The sequence below is a fragment of the Capsicum annuum genome, chromosome 1, assembly GCF_002878395.1.
Source record: "Capsicum annuum cultivar UCD-10X-F1 chromosome 1, UCD10Xv1.1, whole genome shotgun sequence".
NCBI lineage: Eukaryota > Viridiplantae > Streptophyta > Magnoliopsida > Solanales > Solanaceae > Capsicum > Capsicum annuum.
In genome coordinates, this window is record NC_061111.1 from 86,646,157 (window position 1) to 86,661,122 (window position 14,966).

Genomic DNA, 14,966 nt, shown 5'->3' on the forward strand with positions numbered 1-14,966 from the left:
GGATAGAATGAAGAAATTAAGGAGCAAGGTTCTTATCCTTTTATGAAATAAGGAGTTTGAATTAACATCTAGGATAGGGATATACCTAGAAGCCTTTCTTGGTTCAATTGCAAGAAAATAACTTTATGAATCTAGATAAATTGCAGGAGTTGTAGTTGCAATATTAAATAGATAGAAAATTTGAGGTTGGGAGACCAAAATCAGACAATAAACCTTGTGAATCAATAATCTAATAACCAACTAAACTACGATAAGAATAGAGATTTGTATGATTGTTCAAAATGCCTCAACCCTGGAATTCTCATCATTACTGTTTACAACCGTTGCTTGCTTTACTATTGTCACAAACTATTATTTATAATTTATTAATTTATATTTTTATTCTTAATTTCACAATCATCTTGATACTTTACAACACTTAATACCTTCTTATCTAAAACTAAAGTTGGTTAAATTACTAGCTGCTTACTCCTCGTGGGAACTATATCTAACTGTCTAAGTCACTATATTACTTGTACGAGCACATGCACTTGTGTGTGCGTTTGAATGCAACAAGTTTTCGGCGTTGTTGCTGGGGACTAGTATAATTAGTAAATTGCTAAGTTTTTGGTTTTTGATAATTAGTTTAAGTGCTAACAACTTGATCTTAGTGGCTGAATTTTTGTAGGATTAGCTGACTACTGGACTTGGGAGAGATAAAGAGTTGGTAGAGCCTTTTGCAGAACCAGAACTGATATTTGAACAAAGCAAAGAGCTTAGTATCCCATTCAACAGGTTCAAATGGCTCATCGAGTTGATCTAAATGATCCTATCGATCCAAATACCAAAAAAGTCCCAGCTCCGATTATGCTAGTTGTTCCTACTCAACTAGTTACTAGACCTGTTCCTGAGGTGGCAATCCCACTCATGAACCATGCTACTAACAGTATTCCTAAGACCGATACAGGTTGTCGATTTGAATTAAAGCAGAATATGGTGCAATTACTAAATTTAGCAGGGCAATTTTTTGGCCTTACACATGAAAACCAATAGCAGCACATACAGAGCTTCCTGGAAATAAGCAATACTTACATTCTTGGTGGCGTGAGTACTAATTATTTCATATTAAAACTCTTTTATTTTTATTTAATTGGGGAATCAAAGAGGTGGTTACATGTTAAACCACCACTCTCCATCACTTCTTAGAAATATGTAACTCGGAAGTTCCTTATTTGATTCTTTCCATCTAAGAAGACTGCACGTTTGAGAAGCGAGATTCTTAGTTTTAAATAGAAAGAAGGAGAAAATCTCTACCAATCTTGGGAAAGATTTACAAGTATGCTCAGAAATTTCCCTCGCCATCATCAGTCTAATGATGTCCTTGTTCATACTTTCATTGAGGGGTTAGAGAAATACCAAGATTCGCTTGGATTCAGCAGCAGGTGGGCAAGATCTTGAGAAGACTTATTACAAATTGTGCACACTACTAAATCTAATTTCGTAAAGGAACCCAGAATGCATGCTAAATCAAGGAGTGCTCCTAAGAAGGTTGCATGGGTATTAGCGGTAGACCAGTTCACTGCATTATCAGTTTGGATAGCAGCAATGCAAAATCATATGCTTACTTAACTTAATAGCATAAAGTTGAGGGTTCCACAAGCAGTAGCTATAATTAATATAGTCCAACATGTAAATTCTTGGTACGAGGTTTGTGGAAGTAGTGAGAACGCAACAAATGCTTGTACGATTAATCCTAATTTTGTTAATTGTATGGGGAATGTGAACTACCAGGGACAGCAAATTTTTGGTAATACATATAATCCCAACTGTAGAAACCATCCTAATTTCTCATAGGGTGGAAATCAGGCACAAAATAATAATCAGTATCAAGGTCCAGTGCAACAAAATCAACAACAGGTTCAGAATAATCAAGCTACTACTCAAATAAGTAATATGGAGGAGATAATGAAGCAACTTTTAGCTAATCAAGCATAATTTGCAGTAGAGTTGAAGAGTCAACAGCTAATTACTAGAAATTTAAAGTTGCAACTTGGTAAGATGTTGGAGAACAAAATACAATACTTCAAGGAGGCTTACCTAGCTACACAGAGGCGAACCCAAAGCAGGTAAATGTAGTTATAATAAGGAGCAGATTACAGTTAAAGGGGGTGGTACCTCGCAAGTTAGTCCCATAGCCACTAAGGATGATCCTAAGTCCAATGAGGAGAAAGAGGCAAAAGAAAAAGCTGAAAGTGATGAAACTCATGTGGAAAAGAAAGCTCCACCACTACAATTCCCTCAAAGATACAAGAAGCATCAAGAGGAGGCTAATTACAAGAAATTTTTGGATTATCTAAAGCATGTTCAAGTAAATCTTCCTTTTGTTGATATTCTACAGAGTTTTCCAACGTATGCAAAATACCTGAAGGATATAGGGGAAAATAAGAGCTGATTGACAGAGTATGCTATGGTTGCACTTACTGAGGAGTGCACCTCTAAGATACAAAATAAACTACCCACAAACATAAAGGATCTAGGTATTTTTACTTTGCAAATCATTATTTGCTAGACCATCAGTTCTCGTGGATTGTGTGACTTGGGAGATAGCATAAATCATATGCCTATATCTTGGTACCGAAAGATGGGTCTTGGGAGTCCCAAACCCGCAACCATTGTTTTGAAGTTGGAAGACAGGTCCCTTGCTAGGTCGTATGGAATTATTGAAGGCGTCTTAGTGCAAATGGGATCACTAATCTTTCCTATAGACTTTGTAATTCTTGATTTTGAAGCTGATTTAGTTGTTCCATTTATTTTGGGATGACCCTTCCTAGCAATAAGGCAGTCATTAGTTGATGTAGTAGCAGGGAAGATGACAATGATAGCTCATTAAAAAGTGGAGGTTTTTTAAATATACAAGGCGCTGAAATTGCCAGCTATATATGAGGAGTTGTCTGCTATATCTATTATAGACCTTGAGCCTGATCATAGGCTGTTATTGTCAAATGATCCATTAGAGCAAGCTTTAGTAGGTCGTGATCTTTATGGATATATAGAGGCACTAAATTAGCCCAAGTCATGGATTTGGCAGCGGTTGAAAAGCAAAAATTGCCTTTTGATCTATTGAACAGGCCAATTGGCCCATCTCCTAAAGCTTTAATTAATGAAGCTCCAAAATTAGAGCTTAAGGTTCTTTCTCCTCACTTGAAATATGTTTACCTTGGTGACAATGATACCATTCCTATTATTTTGTCTGTAAGTTTATCTGATATGCAGGTAAAGAAAGTAATGACAGTCTTAGAAAAAGAAAGAAGGTAATTGGTTGGAAAATATCTGACATTACAGAGATAAATCTAGATTTTTGCATGCACAATATATAAATAGAAGAGGGTTTCAAGCTAAGAGTGCAGCAACATCAAAGATTGACTTCGGTGATAAAAGATGTGGTGCGGAAAGAGGTAATCAAGTGGCTAGATAATGGGATTATTTATCCAATTTCAGACAGCAAGTGGGTAAGCCCAATACACCATGTCCCAAAGAAAGGTGGGACAACTGTGGTTACCAATGAAGCTAATGAGATGATTCCCACTCGCATGGTGACTGGATGGAGGATCTATATTCACTATCGCATGCTGAATGAAGCCATAAGAAAGGACCTCTGTCATATCTCATTCATTGATTAGATATTAGATAAGTTGGTAGGAAAAAAGTACTAATATTTTCTTGATGGTTTTTTGGGTTATAATCAGATCACCATTGCACCCGAGGATTAAGAAAAGACTACTTTTACTTGCCCATATGGCACATATTCGTTCAGACGCATGTCTTTGGCCTCTGTAATGAACCTGCAATGTTTCAAAGATGCCTGTTGGCAATATTCTATGACATGGTTGAAGAATTTATTGAGGTATTCATAGATGATTTCTCTATTTATAGTGATTCTGTTGATGAATGCTTGCGGAATCTAGATCGAGTCCTAGCTCGATGTGAATAGATAAATTTGGTGCTAAATTGGGAAAAGTTCCTCTTTTTGGTCAAGAAAAGAATAGTCCTTGTCCATAAAGTTTCATATAAAGGAATGGAAGTAGATAGAGCAAAAATTGAAGTGATCGAAAAGCTGCCACTTCCAGTGACAGTCAATGGAGTACAAAGTTTCTTAGGGCATGTAGGTTTTTACAGGTGCTTTATTCAGGACTTTTCAAAGATTGCAAGCCCAATGTGCAAACTATTAGAAAAATATGCCAATTTTTATTTTAGGGAAGATTGTCAAGATGCTTTTGAGAAGCTAAAAAAAGAAGCTGATAGAAGCACCTATTTTGATTTCTCTAGATTGGGAGTTGCCATTTGAATTGATGTTTGATGCTAGTGACGTGGTTGTAGGAGCAGTATTGGGGAAAAGAAATACATGGTATTTCACTCTATTTATTATGTTAGTAGAGTCTTGAATGATGCCCAAATGAATTATACAGTCACTAAAAAAAGACATGTTAGCGGTGGTTTATGCAATCGATAAATTTATAGTGTATTTGGTGGGCACCAAAGCTATTGTTCACACAGACCATGCGGCCATCAAGTATCCTTTCAATAAAAAGAATGTAAAGCCTCGATTGATCAGATGGATATTGTTACTTCAAGAATTTTACCTGGAGGTTCGTGCTAAAAAGGAGCAGAGAATCAGGTTGAAGACCATTTATCACAGTTGGAGACTCATGAACATATTTTTGATTACTCTCTCTATATTTTGGAAGAGTTTTTGGTTTAAAAATTATTCGTCCTTGGCGCGTGTGAGCTTTTGTGGTATACAGAAATTGTGAACATGTTAGTGTGTGGGGTTTATTCCCCCGAAGCCACTACCCAATAAATAAAGATATTTCTTCTTGATTCCCGAACTTATACATGGGATGAGCCGTATCTTTTCAAATAGGGTCCTGATGGAATTATCTGCAGATGTGTCCTAGAAGCTGAATTCACACAAGTGCTACAAGATTGCCACTTATCCCCTTATGATGGCTACCATGGGGGTGAAAGAACAACTCAAAAAGTGTTGCAATCGAGTTTCTTTTAGCCTACCTTGTTCAAGGATGTAATGGTTTTTGGGAAGAGTTGTGATCAGTGTCAAAGACTGGGGACCATATCAAGGCATCATGAGATGCCCCTAAATAGTATTCTTGAAGTTAAAGTATTTACTGTTTAGGGCATTCATTTTATGGGACCATTCCTACCATCCAATGGAAACTTGTACATTCTAGTAGGCAGTTGGTTATGTATCCAAATGGGTGAAAGTTGTGGCTTTTCTTACTAATGATGCGAGAGTAGTGCTGAAGTTCATGAAGAAGCATATATTTTCCTAGTTTGGCACTCTAAGAGCTATAATCAGTGATGGAGGTACGTACTTTATTAACCCTTGGTTTAATAATATTTTATCTAAATAAGGTGTTAGGCACAAGGTGGTCACTTCGTATCATCCACAAATGAGTGGACAAGTTGAGGTCTCTAGTCAGGAGTTAAAGCTGATACTACAGAAGACTGTAAATGGTAAGCAGAAAGATTGGGCTAAAAAGCTAGATGACATACTATGTGCTTATAAAATAGCTTACAAGATGTTGGTTTGTACCTCTCTATATCATTTGGTTTATGGGAAAGCCTTCCATCTGCTTGTAGAGCTGTAACATAAAGCGTATTGGGCCGGTAAAAAGTTGAAATTTGATATGAAAGCCATTGGTGAGAAGCAATTATTGCAGCTAGTTGAACTTAATGAGTTTTGTTTCCATGCCTATGAGAATGCCAAAATATACAAGGAAAAGACCAAGAAATGGCATGATAGGATTATTCAAGATAGAGTGTTTGAACCCAGACAACTAGTTTTGCAATTTAATTCAAGGTTGAAGTTGTTTTCGAGCAAATTGAAATCCAAGTGGTCTAGCCATTTGATGTGGTGCAAATAACGTCTTATGGAGCTATTGAACTATGGAATAATAAGAAGACTGAAAAGTTTTTGGTGAATAGACAACATGTGAAACATTATTGGGTGAATCATGAAGATAAGCACAATATGTCCATCACCTTTGCAAATGAGTGAGACTGAGTTGAGTCATTGATGATGTAAAATAAGGAATTGCGTAGGAGGGAACTCACGAATATAATGTAATAAGAGTAGTTCCTTTCTATTTTAGTTGTTAGGAGAGAAAAATATAGCAAAAATACAAAAAAATTAGTCGTGCCACGACAAAAACTAAGGCGCTGAGTAGGAGGAAACCCACTTTTTCTTACGTTAGTTTATTATTTTTGGTTAGTATTCAAGAATGAGAAACATGGAAGCGTGGAGATAAATGAGAGGTAAGTAAAACAATGTAGGGGAAGCATTCAAGTAACATACTCCCTACTAAAAGGTACAAAATTGAAAAAGAAAAAAGGGGTGCAATATTTCGCCAACACTATGTTTAAACTTAATTCGTGCAAGAAAATACAAAATCCAGTAGCATCGTGTGAATAGCATGCGTTGCACGCACTATTTTGATGCAATACATCATGCATCGTAGACACTATTTTATTGTAATACATCATGCGTCTCACACATTATTGCAATGTAATACATCGTGCACCGCACGCTCATTCCACCCTAGGGACCAAATACCAAATTTTGGTGTACACATCCACCCACCTCTTTAAATATCTCCTTAAATCCCCAATTCCCTTTTCAAATTTTTTAACCTAGCAGTCGCCCTAAATTCCCCATAGCAAAATTCTCCCTTTTGAAGTGTGCTTTTCTTTGGTGGCAAATACAAAGCTTTCATCTTATTCACCAATATTAAGGTAAGTACTCCTTTCTATACTTGTGAAGGCGCAAAAAATGCTACGATTAGTTTTAATTTTTAAAGATTTCGTGAGATTTGTGCTTTGGGAATTTGATGATTGCACTTTGTGATTTAGAAAACCTTTAATTTGTGGACATTCATTAATGTGCATGTGTTATGTATGATGATAAATCCTAATTTAGTATGGTTGGAGTATGTTGAGCTTGATTATTTGTGAGTTGTGTTGGGGGAAATCATTCTTGTCAATTGCACATGTATTGTTGAATAAAGTTAGCGGGTCAAATATGTTGATGTACTTTTGCCAAATCTATTATATACTAATTATTGTAATGTGGTTAGAGTAGGAACAACTGTATGCATTGCTGTTGGAAAGTTAGCTATTGTTAATTTGCTATGTTATAGGGTGTTCTAACCACTCTTCACTAACGTAAATTTGTTCTCATATTGTGATATACGAACTATTGTCTAACCTTATGGGAAATCATGTACAACTATTGAATTGAATCTTGTGCTGATGAAGTGAGAAATATTGTAGGTACTATGTATTGAATAACAGGTGAGCTTAATTTGTTATGATATTTTGGGAAATCTGTGCTTATGCTAATTTATAATTGAGGAGAAGTCTGAGTACCATAATTTTTGATAGTTGGACATAGCAATTTTATTTGTTGTGGGTGTTGTATGCTTTGTGTGACAGGTACCATGTCGAACCGCCAACATATAGGAAAAACAAAGGTGGGATCTTCTGAGCAAGCTTGAAATAGAAACAGACATAGTGTCAGTGCATGTCGCCCTCAACTTATCCTAAGTGAGCTACTGAAGATGTATGGTATTAGAGGGTATTAGAGTTGGGATGCAAATGGCATGCAACAATTTATGAGATAAAGTACATTGCGGACCAGTTCATCAATAGGGAGAACTTACTAAAGGAATTCCCCAGCATGGTTAGCAAAATAGAAGAGTTACATATGTGGTTCTTGTTTGACTATTATTCCGAGTGTAACTTGAGCCTAGTTAAAGAGTTCTACGCTAACTGGGACCTGTATGACAGGGATTTTGAAGTAAAGATACGAGGACATGTCATCACCTTTAATGCTCATACATTGAATATACATCTTGGGATACCAGAAGTTGATACTGAGGCACTTAAGCTGATATATATCGAACCACCATATGCTCATATCCGCCATTTGTTATGTGGCACTTGTTTAACTTCAAGATGGATAGGCAAAAGAGGAAGTAGCATTCATCTCAAACTACCATTCAGTTACATGAACGGGGAGGCCCGTGTATGGGCTAAGATTATCTTTGCATGTCTACTTTAGGCTACTCACATGACTAATAGACACGTGATAGGGTTTGTTTGATCTACACTTTAATGTGGGATAATCTTGATGTGAATTTCAAGAATATGATTTTCTCAAGTATGAAGAAGGCACAGCTTAATCTAGAGCATAGGTATAGTTTTGGAGGCCTATTGACTAGATTTCTGTGCAGCAAAGGTGTTTAAGAAGAGGCCATGGACTATTGGCCTCCGGTAAGCACTAATCTTATTGATGTATCCCTCACTAAGAGGAGTGATGCCTATGGTTTGACATTGACTATGCCTAAACGTCAGATCGTACAGATGAGATCACTGTCCAAATGTATAGGCTACATATACTTCAGTTGTTGGTTGGTGGGCGTCCAACCACTAATGAGGAAATTAAAGTTGTGGAGTTAGAAGATCCTCTTGGTCATCATATGAGGACAATGTTATGGATAGGTCCTGATTTTGTAGAGCCTATTGATGATGAAGTTCCCACAAATGAGGAGTGGAGGTTGCGATATTTAATAATGAGTTAAAGAAAGAAAAGGAGAATGGTGATAATATAGACTTAGGAGATGATGATGATGGCATGTTATCAGGGATTCACCCTCTACCTCATACTATGTTTATCTTGCAAGCACTGGGACAGTGTTTCCTTTTAAGTGTGGGGTGGTAGAATTCTCATTCCTTCTACTTTTCTTTGTTTTATGTTTTTGGACAATTTTATCTTTATTTTGGTGTTTTTGTTTTGTTTTTCTTGGATGATTTTCTAGCTATTTGGATGGTCTGTAATAGTTAGTAAGTTGAAAGAATTGCTGCAATTTTCCCTTAAGGCATTTTTCGCATATTGTTTTAGTTTAAAGTATTTATTTTTGCCCTCTTTGGTAATTTCAGTTTAATGTATTTATTTTTGCCCTTCTTGGTAATTCATTCATTGTTAGTTGCCCTTTCCTATGATAGATGGATGACGATTGTCTTAAAGAGAGTTAGTATTTAGAAGCTGAGAATTGATTAGAACCTGATTACGACTTTTGAGAAATGCGTTGTGTTGGGCCAGATTTTTTTAGTGACTTTAAATAAAGTTGTGTTGAATCAAAAGGAAAAGAATGAGTTATTTTTAGATGTTAAATCTCAATAGGTGTAATGTGATTTGATTGCTTAATGTTGAATTTGACAAAGAACAAAATTGGGAACCGTAAAAATCCGATTTGATTCCTTGCATGCACTGAGAGTGCGTACTTGTTTATATCCTACCTGTATAAGAATGTCTAGAAATTTCCAGGTGTTTACAAATCGAAATAAAGGGTGTTGGGTGTAGGAAGTGATTTAGGCATTTCTTTGTTCACCGAATTGTAAAAGCTTTATCTACCTACCCTTATACATCTCCCTAGTTCACCCCGTTGAGCCTATATCCTGATTTCTTTGGTAGTATCATATGTAGACTAATCCTTCCTTTGATAAACCTTGACTTGATCCATAACTCCTAAGCGCTTTATTATAGATGATTAAATGAGTAGGGAGTGTGAAATTGAAGTAGGAGGAAGGTGAAAGTGAAGCCCTAAAGAAATAGTTATTTGTGTGTTTAATTGTGATGGTTAGGAGTTACAGAAAATTTAAAAGAAATTTCAGTTTTTATAGCTTATTTTTGTTACAATAAACCTGTTTTGGCCCTAGTCCACCTCAAATATTGTGCACCTCAACCAAGGAGAATATCTTAGGTGGAGGGTGGCTATTATAGGGCTGCATAATAGTAAATAGGTAGGAATAAGAGCCAAAAAGTGAATCATGATGAAAAAGAAATAGATACTCCTACCATAGCTTATGTTAATGGCTTAATGAGAGTTGGGATGAAACGAATGATGTGTGGAAGTAATAAAGTGGAAATTGGGTTGATAAAGTGTGATTTTTATTGTAAATTGAGGTGTATTAAAGTGCTTAGAGAAAATTAGTCACTATTTCCTAAATAGTTCCTACCTATCCCTTAGCCTACATTGCAACCATGAAAGACTTGATTGATCCAATGTTTTAACACCCGACTATTAGTTAAGTAGTACACTAAGGGCAACCTTATGGTTCATTATCTATCATGTATGAATTCTTTGTTGAGAGTGAGTGATAAAATTTTTGATATTCCCCTCATAAGAACTATTGAAAAACTGTGAGTGGCAAGGGGGAACTTTGTTGTTTTGAGGGTGCATGTGGATGAAAGTCCAGATTACTTATTGTTGTTGATTAAGTTTACCAATGAGTCGGATGCCACTATTAGGATGGTGTGGTTTAAAACACGTTGTTCATGTACATGAAAGTACTTTAACATGTTTTAAGATGAGTCATTGTTACAATTGTAAGTGCTCAATGCAAGCATAACTCGTAAGTTGTGATGTAAAGCTTAATTAGGTATTGTGTTTGTGATCGTTAGGGGATGAACAATGTTCTAAGTATGGAGTGGTGATCTTAGGCATATTTATATGTCTGAGCACCAATATTCACCCACAATAGTCCTAGTTTTATGAGCTAAAATGTGTATTTTAATTGTGTTTAGTGTACAATTGCATGATATGAGCTAATGGAAATGATTAGTAATACAGGATAGATTATTGATGTGTTTTGGTTAAATTAGATGCACAATGGGAAGTATATGATGATTGATGCTTTGAGTTGATTATTTGCAGTATTCCGAAACTGGAACAAGTATAAAAATATGTTTGGAAAATTGGATTTGGTAGCTGAGCAACGAGCTGAAAGGAATGGAATTTTTTCCTTCGAAAATTATGTAGTACCAATTTCCAGTGGGGGCATGCGATTTGCGTGCGTTGCATGCCCTATTTCAGGGGTCCCAGCACTTGACGTAAATTTTGAAGACAAATTCCTATGGGAGCATACAATTTACGTGCATTGCATTCTCCATTTCAAGGGTTCCATGCATTAGAGAAATTTCAGAAGCTTAATTCCTGTAAGTGTATGCGAATAGCGTGTGACACATGCTCCACTGCTATAGACTATAGCGTGCAACGCACGCTCCAATGCTATGAAGTACATCATGCGATGCATGATCCATTCCACTCAGGCAAATTTTGTCCTAGAATATAAGGAACATGTGAACACAATTTCAAGTACTTTTGCAAGTATAGCAGCGGCAAAAAAACATAAAAATATCTCTTTTAGGGTTCTTAGAATTCTTTTGAACTTCTTCACTTTAAGATTAATTTTGGGTATGATTAATTACTTATATTTTATGCTGAATTCAAACATAAGTGGCTAAACACCCTTTTTCTGGGGTTGAGGCCAAGAACATGATTACTCTTTGATATTCTTTATCGTAGTTTCTTTTTGAATTATCATCTGAGTTTTTCTTAATTTCTTGAGCTTACTATTTTGAAGAATGGCCACTATTTGAATAAATCTATATTTCTATATGAATCCGGGAGGAGAATCGTAGGATAGAACGAAGAAATTAAGGAGCAAGGTTCTTATCCTTTTATGAAATAAGGGGTTTGAATTAGCATCTAGGATAGGGATATACCTAGAAGCCTTGCTTGGTTCAATTGCAAGAAGATACTTTATGAATTTAGATGAATTGTCGTATCTCTGCAGGAGCTATAGTTGCAATATTCAATCGATACAAGATTTGAGGTCGGGAGACCAAAATCGGACTATAAACCTTGCAAATCAACAACCCGATAACCAACTAGACTGTGATAAGAATAGACATTTGTATGATTGTTTATCAATTTCTTAGCCTCCTGCGTTCTATCAATTTACTTACATCTGGCCATGATTCAGATTGTTTTCTCCTATAACCAGGGAAACATTGAAAATAAATAATTCATGGTTTTCTTGTACCTATCCATCAAGTCAAATCCAAGGAAGTTTTAAACAACTTAATTCCTACTTGTTTTCCATGGACTTTTATCAATCAATACAATTTAAGATTTTGACTTTAGCAATAAGAATCTTCTATGTGAATTATGTAATATTTATGTCTATTTCATTCTTGTTGTTTTATGAAAATGGTAAGGTTCCTTACAAGTAGAAAACACACCTCAAATAGGTTTAGTAATTGGTGAGAAAATAGATATAGGATTTAGTAAAATAGCAATACTAGATAACGCTCTTACCTTGTTCTTTCAGCGTGCTGAAGAATAATTTGGCTATCATAATGTGAAGATCACTTGTCCTGAAAAAGGAAAATGATAAATCTATCGTGAACAAAAAAATAATGGCCTTTTTGATGAGATTGCACACACTATTTTTATTTTTATTATTAGTTAAGTATATCTTATGCAAATTTCCACGTAGGAGACATTTATTTACTTGTTCAACTCTATACAAATTTAAGTATCTACTTGTGAAAACCCAAAATTAGAGTAAATAGACATCAATTGAGGTCAAGTTAAAGGTAATGTTTATATATTATGTAATAAGATTATTGGAGGTGTTTATTATAGGAAATAGGTAAAGAGCCAAACATTGTCAAACATTGAGAAAGGAAAAGAACAAAAACACACCATTCATGAAATGAAGCAAATGACTGCTGAGCATCAGTAATACGATTTTATACACATTAAGAAAGAAAAAAAAAAGAATACTACTTGAATTGTAATGATCCAAAATAACGCTATGCTCAAATAAAGAGTAGAACCTCGACTTAGTTATTCCTTAGACCAAAAGTTTGAAATTCAGGGATAGCATAATTTAGGTATATTTTTTAATGTGTTATCGTATTGGAAAATCAAGTAGTTATTGGAGTGTTGATTGGTGATTTTGAGTGGATATTGATATTATGATGAGTTTAGAAAGTCTTATAAACTTTAGGTGCGTAAAATGGATTAGTAGAACTCTGATTATAGAGATTATCTTATAAGGGTCAATTTGTAATGTTGAATATTGAGAAGCTTGTAGTAAAATGGCTAATGCTGGGAATAAATCCCAAGCTACTGGTTTTGTGTTGTCGCAGCGACAGACCATTTTCGCCTAGGCATCGTTGTAGTGACAGATGCATCGCTGCAATGATGACAAATGAAAAAAAAATTAGTTTATGATGGAATAATAGTATTTCAATTACTTTATTTCAAAAACTCATTTCAAGGCTAGGCTAAGGTGATTTGCCCCTAATTACGGGATTGTCATCTTTGAGGTAAGGTTTTCTACTCTTCAAACTTGAAGTTGCACCTTTAGGTTCTTAGGTAGCAATAATCATAGCCTTACTTGAAATTGTTGTTCAGTTCTAAGTGCATGAGCTGGTGAAAATTGGTACGGAATGGTTGTATTTCATTTGTTATTGATCCCACGGTGTCAAATAACACTTCTTATGGTAGAACTCATCCTTGTAAGCTTAAAATAAGGAGAATTCAAAAAGATTAAAGGGTAGAATATTCTACAATTATGAACTAACTAGAGCTTATACATTGAAATTAATGGGTATCGGTTTGTAATGTTTAGAAATGTGAATTATTGTCTCGAAACATATGTATTTGTTGCTTATAGATAAACAATGGGAGAAAAAAAAGACAAGATTATGGATAAATTGTATTTTTGAACAAGGAATTAAGGTAGGTTATGGTTTAGTGGTAGTATAGACTTGATTCGACTCTGTGCTTATTTGTAAGATAAATGTCCATGATTAGCCTTTGGGCATTACTTGTGATTATTAATTATCATCATGTATTGAGCATTGGATTTGATATTTTATGTATATTGAGACTTAGTGTCACTTTTGCACTATTACTGGATTGCATGTCATGGCGACACTGGTACATGGACAGAGCTTGTCCCCTGTAGATCATAGCTAAGGGTTCCTTTTGACCCTAGTATGTGTGAGTATCTTTAATGGATGCAATAATCATTATATTTTCACATATATTGCATTGACTATTATTGACTGAAATTGCCTTAAGTGTAAATGATGTACTTGTATACTTAAAGTCTAGTTATATGAAGAGAATTATTATTGATTGGTGAATTGAAGTGTTATGACCAAATATTTGATTGTCAAGTAATTGTAAGTTGTGCCTTGATTACTTTTTACTTGCATTTAACTTGCTTATTTATATAGTGTTGGTTTAAGTTGGCTGATGATGCCTACCAGTACGTAGTTGTTGTGTTGATACTGTCTATGCTCTTTTTTATTAAGTGCAAAGTGAAGTTGCATTTTAATATTATTATTATTTAATATTATTATAATGCATAATTATTGAAAGCTTTGCAACATTATTGAGCATTAAGGTTGTTGCTACTTTGCGTGAAAGTTACCTTCATTTTAATGCCAAAATTTGGCATAAGTCTCACGTTGCATGACTATTTCTTTTTAGCTTTTAACCTCCATTCATTTGAGTTTATTTGTGTCTTTAATCACAATTATTTTGTGAGTTAGTGATAGTAATATAGACATAAGTTTCTTATAACTCATGTAACTTACACTCTTTATTCCTCCATTATCCTACTCATTTATGTGTTGTAACCTTTGTAACTCTTATAACCTCTAAGCCATTGTTATTCCATCTTTAATATCCCATTTACTTCTTCCTATTCATTGTATGGAAGACTTCATCTCCTATAAATAGAGGTGGTCTTACATTGTTTTGGTACACACAAGATAATAGAGAGTTCGCAAAAAAGTTAATAAAAAAAAGAGTTTGCTAGTTGAAGGGAGGTGTTCTTTTTTTGGAGCTTTGAACTCAACTCTTATCCAGAGTTGTTGAGTTATTATGAGAAGGTTGTTGTATCCTGGTAGGGACAAGTCAAGAAGATTACTACTGATCCGGTGAAACATTTGCTACAGTGGGCTTGAATCTCCTTAAAAAGAGCGAAATATCCACTCCTCATCCGAAGAAGAAGAAGAAGATAGTTTTTTTATTTTCTTCACT

General features: G+C 35.1%; 1 non-coding gene across 1 annotated transcript; it reads right to left on the bottom strand.

The window, feature by feature from the left end:
• Positions 1 to 1,239: 1,239 nt before the first annotated feature.
• On the bottom strand, positions 1,240 to 1,346 carry LOC124892068. The gene has a single exon (XR_007050058.1). It is a non-coding gene; the product is annotated as a small nucleolar RNA R71 (small nucleolar RNA).
• Between the last annotated feature and the right edge of the window lie 13,620 nt (positions 1,347 to 14,966).